The sequence below is a fragment of the Podarcis gaigeae genome (genome assembly GCF_964106915.1).
Source record: "Podarcis gaigeae genome assembly, chromosome: 1".
Lineage (NCBI taxonomy): Eukaryota > Metazoa > Chordata > Lepidosauria > Squamata > Lacertidae > Podarcis > Podarcis gaigeae.
The window spans coordinates 29,259,290-29,270,861 of record NC_139678.1 but is presented as its reverse complement, the minus strand read 5'-3'; positions in this window follow the sequence as shown (position 1 = coordinate 29,270,861).

Here is an 11,572-nt window from a genome sequence, read left to right as displayed (position 1 = left end):
GTCCAATTTCTTTCTGTGTCCATAAGGTTCTGCGTAGCAGCAAGACTTAAGTCTAAGGGGGGAGGGGGACCTGATTGTCAGTACAGTTATAGCCAGGATAAAGTGACACCTTTAAAAGCAGTGAGAAATACAGAGGGTGATGCCACACCAAGGAAAGTAAAATGGCTGTGCTGGGTGGCAAATTTAGAGACCATTAAAAGCCAACTGCCAGCCATTAAGATGAGAGCCTTCAATTGGGTGCCCAATCAGAGCACGCACCAAGGGTGAGAGCCATGTTCCCTCTGAGGTAATTGGTCAGGGGCTGCATGACTGTAGCAGTGGGCTGAGCTGTGCCAGAGCCCCAAGTTAGTGGGGTCAGAGGTGAACTGGGTGGTGTCTATTAAGAGTTTTGAAACTATGTACAGTGGTACCTCAGGTTACATACGCTTCAGGTTACAGACTCCGCTAACCCAGAAATATTACCTTGGGTTAAGAACTTTGCTTCAGGATGAGAACAGAAATTGTGCTCCGGTGGCGCAGCAGCAGCAGGAGGCCCCATTAGCTAAAGCGGTGCTTCAGGTTAAGAACGGACCTCCAGAACAAATTAAGTACTTAACCCGAGGTACCACTGTATGTTATACTTGGGCTGTCCTGCCCCACCAGGAATGCTACTAAAGGAGCACTATCATCTTTATCTCCTCTGGTGGTACCTCAGTCATTCACAAACTAAATAGCCATGTTCTTTCCAGAAAGCAGAGCAGCTCTGGGCTAAAAGCCCCCTGACAGATATTTGTCTTCTGGTGATTTCTCCTTGTGCTCTCTCCTTTCACCTTTCCCTCCATATCTCCCCCTGTGCACCCAATAAATTGTTCTAGGGGTTTCTCCAACCCTCTGGATTAGATTTGGGGACAATGTGTGTTGAGGGGGGGAGGGGGGAAGCCCCACTATGCAAGCAGGAATCCTTGTAGTGCCAGGAAACAGTAGATGAATGCAGCCCAATGATTGTGAGCCTAATGGGTCCAATGATTGTGAGCCTAATGGGAAATATACACGTGAAGTGGTGTGCCCAGCAGTAGCTTGAGCCAGTGGTCAGTTCCGATTACAAATGAACCAATACACCCCTGCAGTATTTTTACATGTGCATTTACATTCTTGCAGGCATATGCATCATTCAATGCCAGTCGCACTCACGCACAAACACGCACACACACCATTTCCATAATCAAGACCCCCATGGGTTTGTTTTCAGGTGCCGTCTCACATACAGATGCAGGTATATTGATAATCCTTCCTATTATATCCCAAACAAAATGTTGCATTATCAAATAGCATCGTTTATGCCATGCAAAGTTTTTTTTTTTTGTGTGTGTGTAGCTATTAAACAAATGCAATTGAGTGCGCTGGGAGGAGGTGGAAATGGATTGCAAATCAGGGGTAAAGAGATACAGCCTGTGAGTCGGCCAGAATAATTTCTGAACTGGACCTCCTGCTGGAGTGAAAAATGACGTTTACAGGAGAGAGGCTTAGAACTAATCTTCTGAAATGATGGTAAAGTGAATTCTTTCCAGGCTCTGCTGTGATTGCTCTTTCTCTGTCTCTGTTATTCCTTATTATTGTAATGAGTTCTGCTCTCTGAAGTGGGTAAGGTCACCATCCAGATAAGATCAGTTTCGGCTGCCACAACGGAGATGATCCGATCACAATTTGGACCTGCCACTTCTAAATTCACCTTGGGTATTAGCTTCTGGAAAGGAGATACTAAAAGTGCTAACTTGACAAAAGTGGGTGGGAAGGCAAAAAAGAAAAAAAGAAAAGAAAAAAAGTATGGACAATAAATAACCCAGCTACCCTTGTTCTGTGACTTGAGCATTATCATTAGAAAACCTAGATATAACAAATAATCTGGAACACCTTGCTTTCCATTTCACAAAGACGTTTGGCAGTGTTAATGCTCTATCAGTGATTCAACGGATGATGTTTTAGAAACAAAAAGGCCAACTTTCAGAATACTAGAGGGAGCCATTTTCTAATGGGACTGGACCAAATGCAACCCAGGACACCATCTGAAGCGCCCACCTCAAAATATCTGTGACTTGTAGTAGTATCTCATTCCTTCCTGCTGTTTCATTTTCAAATGTGGTTTCTAGTTCAAGACACATACAAAGTTCAGCCAGGGATCTGTGAGGACAGAATGACATGCTATTATTTGAGCCACACATGGGGTTCCCAACTTCCCAATGCTGAATTTGTCTTGCAATGCTAGTAAGAACACAAGAAGAGCCAGCTGGGTGAAGCCAATGGCCCATCTAGTCCAGCATCTTGGTCTCACAGTGGCCAACCAGATGCCTGTGGGAGACCTGCAAGCAGGCTTTCAGCCCAAGCGCTCTCTCCCCTCCTGAGGTATTCAGAAGGTATTCAGAAGGATTACTGCCTCTGATTGTGGAGGCAGAGCATAGCTAGCACAGGTTGTAGCAGTTGATAACCTTATCCTTCACAAATTTGTTTTAACCTCTTTTGAAGCCATCTAATTTGGTGGCCATCACTGCCTCCTGTGGGAGCAAATTCCACAGTTTAACAATGTGCTGCGTATCAAAGAAATTCTTTAATTCGTCTGTCCTGAATCTTCCAACATCCAGCTTCATTGAATGGTCATGAGTTCCAGTGTCATGAGAGGGGGAGAAAAACTTTTCTGTATCCATTTTTTCCATGTTGTGTATCGTTTTCTGAATGTCATGTCATGACTTGTCTTTTTTCTCAACTAAAAAGTCCCATATGCTGCAACCTTTCCTCATAGGGGACTAGCTCCACCCCCTTGATTATTCTGATTGCCCTTTTCAGAACTGTTTCCAGCTCTACAATATCCTTTTTGAAACGAGGCGACCAGAACTGTATGTTGCACCATAGCTTTGTGAAATGGCATTATGATATTAGCCATTTCATTTTCTTCTCCCCCCCCCCCCCAAATAATCTTTATTAGTTTTTCAATTAGATACTCCACATACACATATTGTATTACATTTTACTTTACACTTGCTCTTTAGAGCTGACTTCCCTCCTTCCTTCTTCTGGTTTTTTATATCACATATATTTTTATCACATTATTTTCTTCCATTTTGTATATTGTTATTCATTTTCCATATTTGTCCATAGTGTATCTATAAACAAATAAGTCCTCGTGTTTATACAATTCTTGTTGTCTGTCTGTATGCATTTACAACTACTGCTAGTTATATTAGTTTCCTTAAACATTTTGCTTCTTATTATTTTCATTATCCATCACTTTTCTTAATCTTTCCCGTTATAGGGGACTAGCTCCATCCCCTTGATTATTTTGATTGCCCTATTCAGAACTGTTTCCAGCTCTACAATATCCTTTTTGAAACGAGGCAACCAGAACTGTATGTTGCACCATAGTGTTGTGAAATGGCATTATGATATTGGCAGTTTCATTTTCAATGCAGGGAAGAGGTAACTGGTGCAGTTGAAGGTAATTCACTCTGCATCCGATTTCCGCTTGCCAAGGTCCCTTTTGTCACCCTGTTCCAGAACTCCCATTAAGACAGAAGGGGGCGGGGAACTTACGAGAGAGACACAAGGATTACAAGAGAGAGCAGCGCATGACGAGAGGTAAGCACATGCACCCACCCACCTATTCCCCCCCAACACCTACACAAATGTCAACTCCTTTACTGGCATTATCTTGGGGGAAAATGGGTTTGGCCACATTTATTTGCTGCAGCAGTGTGGATTCCCACCATTTTCAATTGGCACCATATCTTTTCCCTTCAATTATTCTTAGGGCTAAGTCCCATAAAGTTTACTTGTAGTTTCACAGTCAAAAGCAGGAGTAAGATGACGTAAAAACTGTGCGCATCTATATATTTTCATCCTCAATGTATCCACTGAAAAGTAAACATAGGCTTCTTCAGTCTTATAGTGACCACCCAACTGTTAAGCAGTATGTTAAGGATTTCCCATATGTAGATATATGAATTTCCAAGGAGGAGAAAATAATGTGGGAGGGGAATCCTGGGAATTTCAGGTTTTCATTTAAAAGCTATTTTAACTAAGGGGGTGGGGGAGAGAAAGCAATTTTGTTCCTTTCAGCTCTGTGAAGAAAAGGTTGAAAACATGATGGCAACACTTCTAAGAGGTAGGTAACGAAAACACCCCCAATGAATTATGTCTTCAGAGTCGTGATTTTGAAGGGCTGACTCATTATTTCATTTCAAATGTATCTACTTAGTGATACCCAGGTTTCGGTCATTGACGGAAAGATTCAGAATGTGGGAGAAGGCTTTTCATGGCTAATATGTCAAAAATTGGTTCATTAAAACTGAAATCCTATTCAAGGCAGAGAGTCAAAGAAATGTGGTTGATGTTGAGGGGGGGATGTCATTAAAGTTTGATAGAAGGTTCTCTCCTCTGAACAGAAAACAGACTGTTCCTTAATGCTCTCTGCTTTACAGGAGAAGTGGAAGTTAAGAACAAAAGCCCACGCGTATTGTTCCGTTTGGGGGACGTAATGGGGAGGGGACGTAATGGGGAGGAACCTAGAGTGTGTATGTAATGCTTTCTCACTGTTACTAGTAAAGAAAAGTCCCGTCCCCCCAACTTCAGTCTCCAGAATGTAAATCTATTAAATAGTGTACATTTAAATTACGATACTATTGATATTTCTGATTTTTTCTTGGTTGAACAAAGGTTGTTTCCTTCTTCAGATGAGCTGACTACAGCACTTTTTGTAACGTTCCTCACTTTCTAAAAACACTTCGAAGTCTGCTCTGAGGCAGATGATATGGCTTTGTGAATGGTTCAAGGGCTAGCCAATGAGTTCTTTGAACAGCCCTGCTCTGAGAAGGTTGGGAGCGGGGCAGTTGCTTCAGGACTGATACAACAGCTACTCCAATAAGCACTATGAACACTGGGCTTCTGCTCAACTTTGGAAAATCTGTGTCAAAAATGCTGCGAGTCCCTCAAAGCCATGTAACCCCCTTTCTCTGCCATCTCCTTATTGTTCTTTTCTACCTACCTTTTAGGGCAAGCTGTCACAAGATACAACAATAGCATAAATAATAGTATCAGATAAAATTATATATAGGAAGCCAGGAATAAGATAAATGCAAAGCCTGGAGGAAGGAGCTTTAGGGTTTGTTTAAAGGTCACATGAGAAGAGAGTAAGCAGAGTTCTCCAGCGAGGGAATACACAAAGGTCAGCCACCACAGAAAAGGCCCTGTCCTTAGTACCTACCAACTTGATTGGCCTAGAGAACAGGGCATCTGAGGCTGATTTTAGGGCCTGAGTAGGCTTATATGGGGGCGGTCAGTCCTCCCCCCACTGAGCCAGTTCCAAGCCATGTGGGGCTTTAAAATTTAGCACCAGCACTTTAAACTAAGCCTGGAAACAAATACAATAGCCAGTGCAAATTGGTTCAAAAGTTGTGAAACATGAGCAAACCATCTGGTCCCCACAAGCATTCTGGCAGCGGAGTATTCTACCTCCTGAAACTTCCAAACTGTCTTTTGTTGTAGTACTAAGTAGGGAGAGTTACACTACTTTAGTCTGGATGCAACCAGTGTTCGTGTGTAACTGAGTCTAAGTCCAAGTATGAGTCCAAGTCTGCTATCTCTAGATAGATCGCATATTGTGAACCAGCCTAAAATGATAAAAGCAATCCTGAGCATCTGTGTACCTGATTCTTCAAAGGGAGAGCAGCCCTGTGCCCAGCTGGTGGCAAAACGTCTGGCTAGATCAGCAGGGCTCCCCAACCAACAGCATTTCTGTCTTATCTATATGAGATTTTGATTTATTTATAAACAATTGACCATCACTAAATTAGATGAGTATTACTAGACTATATTGTAATGATTGGTTATAAGATTACAAATAAGATGGTAATTTGCTTGAAAAATTTTATGAACAATGTAAGTGCGAGCGGATGACGTGAGGAAGTCCAAAGATGTTATGAAATTTTGTAAAGACACAAACAATGCTGTTTTTCATTTTTGTATCTCTTTTATTAAAAAAACCTAATAAAAATTTTGAAAAAAAAAGAAGAGATTTTGATTTATTTGGCTCCACCCATACCACAGAGCTGCGCTCAGGCACCAGTTTATAATTTCCACTGCTCCCTGAGATCAGTAGATGGAAACCTTCCTTCCTTTGTGGAAAATAAATTTACCTGGCCCTGTAAGAGTACCGTTTTTCTGTGTAAAAGCAGCGCTGATTTTTCCATGTATTCTGGAAGCTGGCTTTGTGCATAGCAGCACTGATAACAGTCAAAGAGGCTAATGAAAACTGCCACATGCAAAAAAAAAAAGTGTCATGAAAACAGAAGTGTTTCTTTCCCTTGCTTCCCTGCTTTTATCCATTAAAAGTGCAAGACTTCTCCTGCAGTATTTTCCCCAGGCTTCTGGTACTGATGACTCCAAACTCTTCTTCCATCTCTGTGTTTACAAAGCTGGCAGCAATTTCTGCCTTCTGCACAATGGCAGTGGCTTCCAAATGCTGGGTGGTTAAGAGACCCCAGCGCTTGATATCCTGACACATGTGCACATATGGTGTATTGAGGATAGTGCAGCACAAAGGATGCAGTGAGAAGTGGTAACTTTGCGGTCAAGAGATCAGTCTGAGAATTGGGTTCTGAATCCCAATAAATTCCCCCTTCATGTGAATTGGCAGAGACCTGCAGCTCAAAATATTATTTTTAACCCCAAACCCCTCGCTTTATTTTTAAATTTGTTTCCATCTTTTGTTCCCACACAAATGGGCATTTAAGCCCACTCCTCGTCAGAGCTGAACCGTGGACAACTGACAAAAGGGAGTTGAGAATCAAGGGTCAGTCATGGTAGAGAACCACTAAAGAGTAAGGGGTATCATTGCCAAGGCAAAAGCTGAGGCTGAACAGGAAGTTCTATTTATAGCTCTTCATGGTGTGAGGAGATACAATGGGCTGGAAATATTGTATCTCTGCTAGGGAATACTTCTGCTAGAGAAGTATTATAACCCTATGGGGCAGCTGTGTGCAGAGCTGTGCTTCCCAATTCCAGCTTATTCTATAGAACAGGCATGGCCAAACTTGGCCCTCCAGCTGTTTTGGGACTACAACTCCCATCATCCCTAGCTAACAGGACCAGTGGTCAGGGATGATGGGAACTGTAGTCCCAAAACACCTGGAGGGCCAAGTTTGGCCATGCCTGCTATAGAATGAAGGAAGGACTACTTTCCTGCCTTTCCGTGTGTGGACGCCATAACAACACTTTAGAAACGTGTTGCTACGCTGGAGACACTTATTCATAAATATTAATATGCAGTGTTCTTAAAAAAAAAAGAGAGGAAAACCTGTTACCTACTTTTGTATATTATCAATAAAGGTGGTTACAAGTCCCAGAGAATGGTGTCAAATCTTTATTCTCCATTATACCCTTTTATTTTCCACATCTGTTCACTGCCCACTTCATGTTGCAAAACTAAATAAATAAAAACGTGCCGGTCTTCTGGACAGCATGACCGTTGGGATAGATCCAAATATAACAAGCAAGTAAGGCAGAACACCCTGACTCTGTTGAAGTTTGATGAGGGAGCCTTTTTCTCTAGCACCTGAATTCTTGTTTGTAGATTGTGCCCCTTCCTATTCACTGTTTTCAGCTTGCAAAAATCCCTTCTGCGTCCTCTCTTTTTGGCAGGCATCTGTTATATGGATAAATCACCAATAAAGTCACTATGGAGTTTTCGGAAGCTCCACCTGTGGGAAGGCTTAGAGCTGCTTTGAAGTGTCATTTAGGGAGGCTGTGTGTCTGATACGCTTCTTGGCGGCAACTGCACATCAACAGTGGGCAAAACGATCTATCAGTTCTGCACACTGTAACTCTTATTTATTGAGTAGCATGAGATGCCTTGACGCTGTAAACGAAAGAGAAGGTTCTCAGTTCTGTCTTAAGATTCAGGAAAGAGGGACGGGAAGATGTGTTTCCATTTATCTACATGGTAAATGCTTGTCACTAACATCCAGGCAGTGTATGCAGATTGCAGAAAAATACAGGGTCTGTCCACAAGAGACAGCCAATTTGTCATAAAGTTACAGTCAATTTTTGACTGTGAGCCTTAGGTACAGAACTGGGTTCTTCTTTTGTTCTTTATCCCAGGTGCAGACTTGAGTCTGATAAAAGGACATTTCATTATGTATTTTGCAGAGAAGTGAGTGTGCCTGAGAACTGATTGACACCTGTCGGTGCATTGCTTGAGTTAGTGCCTCTTTGAGTACACAACACTTGATGACTCGCATCTGCATTTTGTGAATTGACTGTGATGATACAAGAGGTCTAAGCCCTGGACTTTGTTCTGTGACGGCTCTTTTGCATACACAAGTCACTACTTGGTTGTGGCAGTCATCTAATAGCAAACATGCATGTTTAAATTGTTCCTAGGTGGTAGGTGCATGTGGAAATTCACTTCATGGAAGTCTAGGGCAGGCATAGGCAAACTTGGCCCTTCAGATGTTTTGGGACTACAACTCTCATCATCCCTAGCTAACAGGACCAGTGGTCGGGGATGATGGGAATTGTAGTCCCAAAACAGCTGGAGGGCCAAGTTTGGCCATGCCTGCTATAGAATGAAGGATGGACTACTTTCCTGCCTTTGCGTGTGCCGACCCCCCCATAACAACACTTTAGAAACATGTTGCTACACTGAAGACACTTATTCATAAATATTAATAGGCAGTGTTCTCAAAAAAGAGAGTAGTCCCAAAACATCTGGAGGGCTGAGTTTGCCCATGCTTGGTCTAGGGTGATCACAAACATTTGACCAAGCCAGAGTTTATTCCAAGCTGCCTTGGCCGTGCACTGAATAGTTAATGGTGCTCCCTCCCAGGTCCACAAATGTTCTATGCCTTGGAACCTTTTCAAAGAAAAGGAAAGATGAGGGGGGAGGGAAGGAGAACGAAACTGCAAGTGGGAGGAAGGAAAAATGAGAAAGAAAACCACAGTGATGAAGGAAAAGTGGAGCTATTTTGCAAGAAATGGAGGGGCAAGGAAGACTCAGATATACAATTACTATAGGACTGAAAATATTAAAATTAATATGTATTTCCTTTTTCATTTTCTTATATTCCCCAATGCATATTTTTTTTTAAAAAAGAAACCGCTTAGTTCTTCAATAAGAACTCCATATCAGGGTCAAAGCTTAGTTTCCACTTCGCAGTTGTTCATACTGCACAAAACATCTCCAGCTGCACCCTGCAGGACACTATGGCTGTGCTAAAAATTTAAGGCAAAGGAGTGCTTTGGAGAGGTGCAAAATGTCTCCCTAAGACAGGGACTGTTAACCTTTTTTTGGACAGAGGGTTGCATTCAGAACATCCTCCAGGTTCTAAATGCCAGCAGTGGGTGTGGCCAAAAGTGGGCATGGAGGCATTTGCATAAACATCATAGTGATGCTGGTGTAAGCAGTAATGGATATGTATTCAGGCTGGAGGTGCACTGGCTGTACCAGTGGAAAACCAGTGGGATTCTTCAATGTGCATTTGTGGCAAGTTTCTGTTTTGTTTCAGCAAGACTCCTGCTTGACCTCTTTGAAGGAAGATCATGTGAGCATATGTTTTGTTCCTAGCTATTTTTAAGAGGCTGCTGATATTTAGAAGGATGACTTGTTCACTAGGCTGTAAGTTTTCCCACACAAGAAGAAATTGCTTTTTTTTAATAAAAAAGAATTAGTCTATAGTATACTTTACTACTATATGAATTGTAAAAACCCAGTAAGCACTCTGAAGTATAGCAGGCACCAACCTTAGTTGTGTTTCAGTGTCTGATAAGACTTAGGCTGCATGTAGTCTTTACCATATCTGCTTGGCAGTAAGTCGTATTGAATTCAGTAGGGCTAGGGATGGGGTAGAAATTTAAAAGTGAACCTACCCAATTTCCATTTTCTAAACAGTACAAGAGCTGAAGCATTGCCCTCTTTCAAAAATTCATAGTTTTCTGAATTTTGCAATGCAGTTCTCCAGCCAAATAATGTGTACAAACAGACATATACTAGGGTAAATGCATATATTAGTGAAAACAACTTACAAAAAACCACCTTACAAATATAAGGGAATATTGCTTTGCAAAAATGTGCATATTAAGCAAAATTGCATACAAATATATGTATATTAAGAGAAATTTACACTAAAATGCTGGTGAATTTTCATGAGGACTTCACAAACCGATGTGGAAATGTGGAGAATCATATTTAAGATGGGAAAAACAAGAAATGGAGAGAAGCTGATTTATGAATCCTTAAATGGTACTTCCAGGTAAATGAAGTGACCTCATTTACCTGGGAGTAAGCCCCACACAATTCAGTAGAACTGTCTTCTGTTATAATTGCACTATTATTTAGCCAAGCATTGCTTAACTTAATACCTATCTTTTACTGATAGGTTTTCTTTGTCCCCCCCATGTGGTATTTATGATTTTAACTTGTTGCTTCTTATCGTAGCCCTGAAATTTGATAATGAAGGGTGATGTATATAATTTTTGCAAACAAACAAACAAACAAACAAACAAACAAACAAACAAACAGTGAGTCCTGTCTGTTTGGTATTATTTCTGTTTTATTTGGTGTTTTGCTTTTTTACTTAATCGTTTTAAGCTGCCTAGAAAACTTCATGCTATGTAGCGGCATCCACAAATAATGAAATAAAAAAATGTAGGAAGTGTGTGTACAAGGAGAGGGGTGTTTCTGTAAGGACACTGCTAGGTGCCTTTTTGGCCGTTGGCTGGGATCCAAAGAACTGCGAAAACCAATCACATGCAGCTAACAGATAGTTGCCCTCCTCCATGCCCCAGAGCGAAGACCTTTTGAAATTGAGGAAACTTTCAAAATAAGTTTGTGTTATTGCTGTGCCCTCCTCTACCTATGCCCACCTCTCAGGAGCAAGAAGGAACTTTAATTCTAATCATCAATCCCTTTTATCTGGTAAAGGGTTTCTCAAGCCCTACTGGATCCCTATATGTGCCTTATAGAGTTCCCAGCACTGGGGGTCCAATACCTTAAGCAATCTCCCGTCAACTGGTATTCTGGTTCTACCATATAAACACTAATATCACTGGCTTTCTCACAACCTCATAGCTTAGTCAAACATGAGATGTGGTGTGAACAAACAAAACTTTATTACTACAGTGGAAGCTGAATGTAGCAGGTAATTTAACAGTGTCTGGATACTTAGTATTTTATAACATGTGCTTATACTTCTATTCCGATCTCTCCTATCCTACTTCTCAGCTCCCACACCAATCAGCCTTTCCTTTCCCTCTCCAAAATCCCAACTGTCTTCAGCTGACACACAAGCACCCCTATTCTGTCATACCCCACCAATATAAGACAATGTTTCATCAAATCTCCTGCGCTCCTTTGCACTCACCCTACTTTATATTATAAATACCCCCCTACACAACATTCACCTTATATCACATAAAATGCAAACCTGTACAATTCAGTTACAATAGCAACCACCACAGAGATGACATGAGGGACAACAAAGGGTGTGTGTGTGTAAAAAACACCACCACCACAGGACATACCCAAGTCTTTGGCCATGCTTCAAATAGC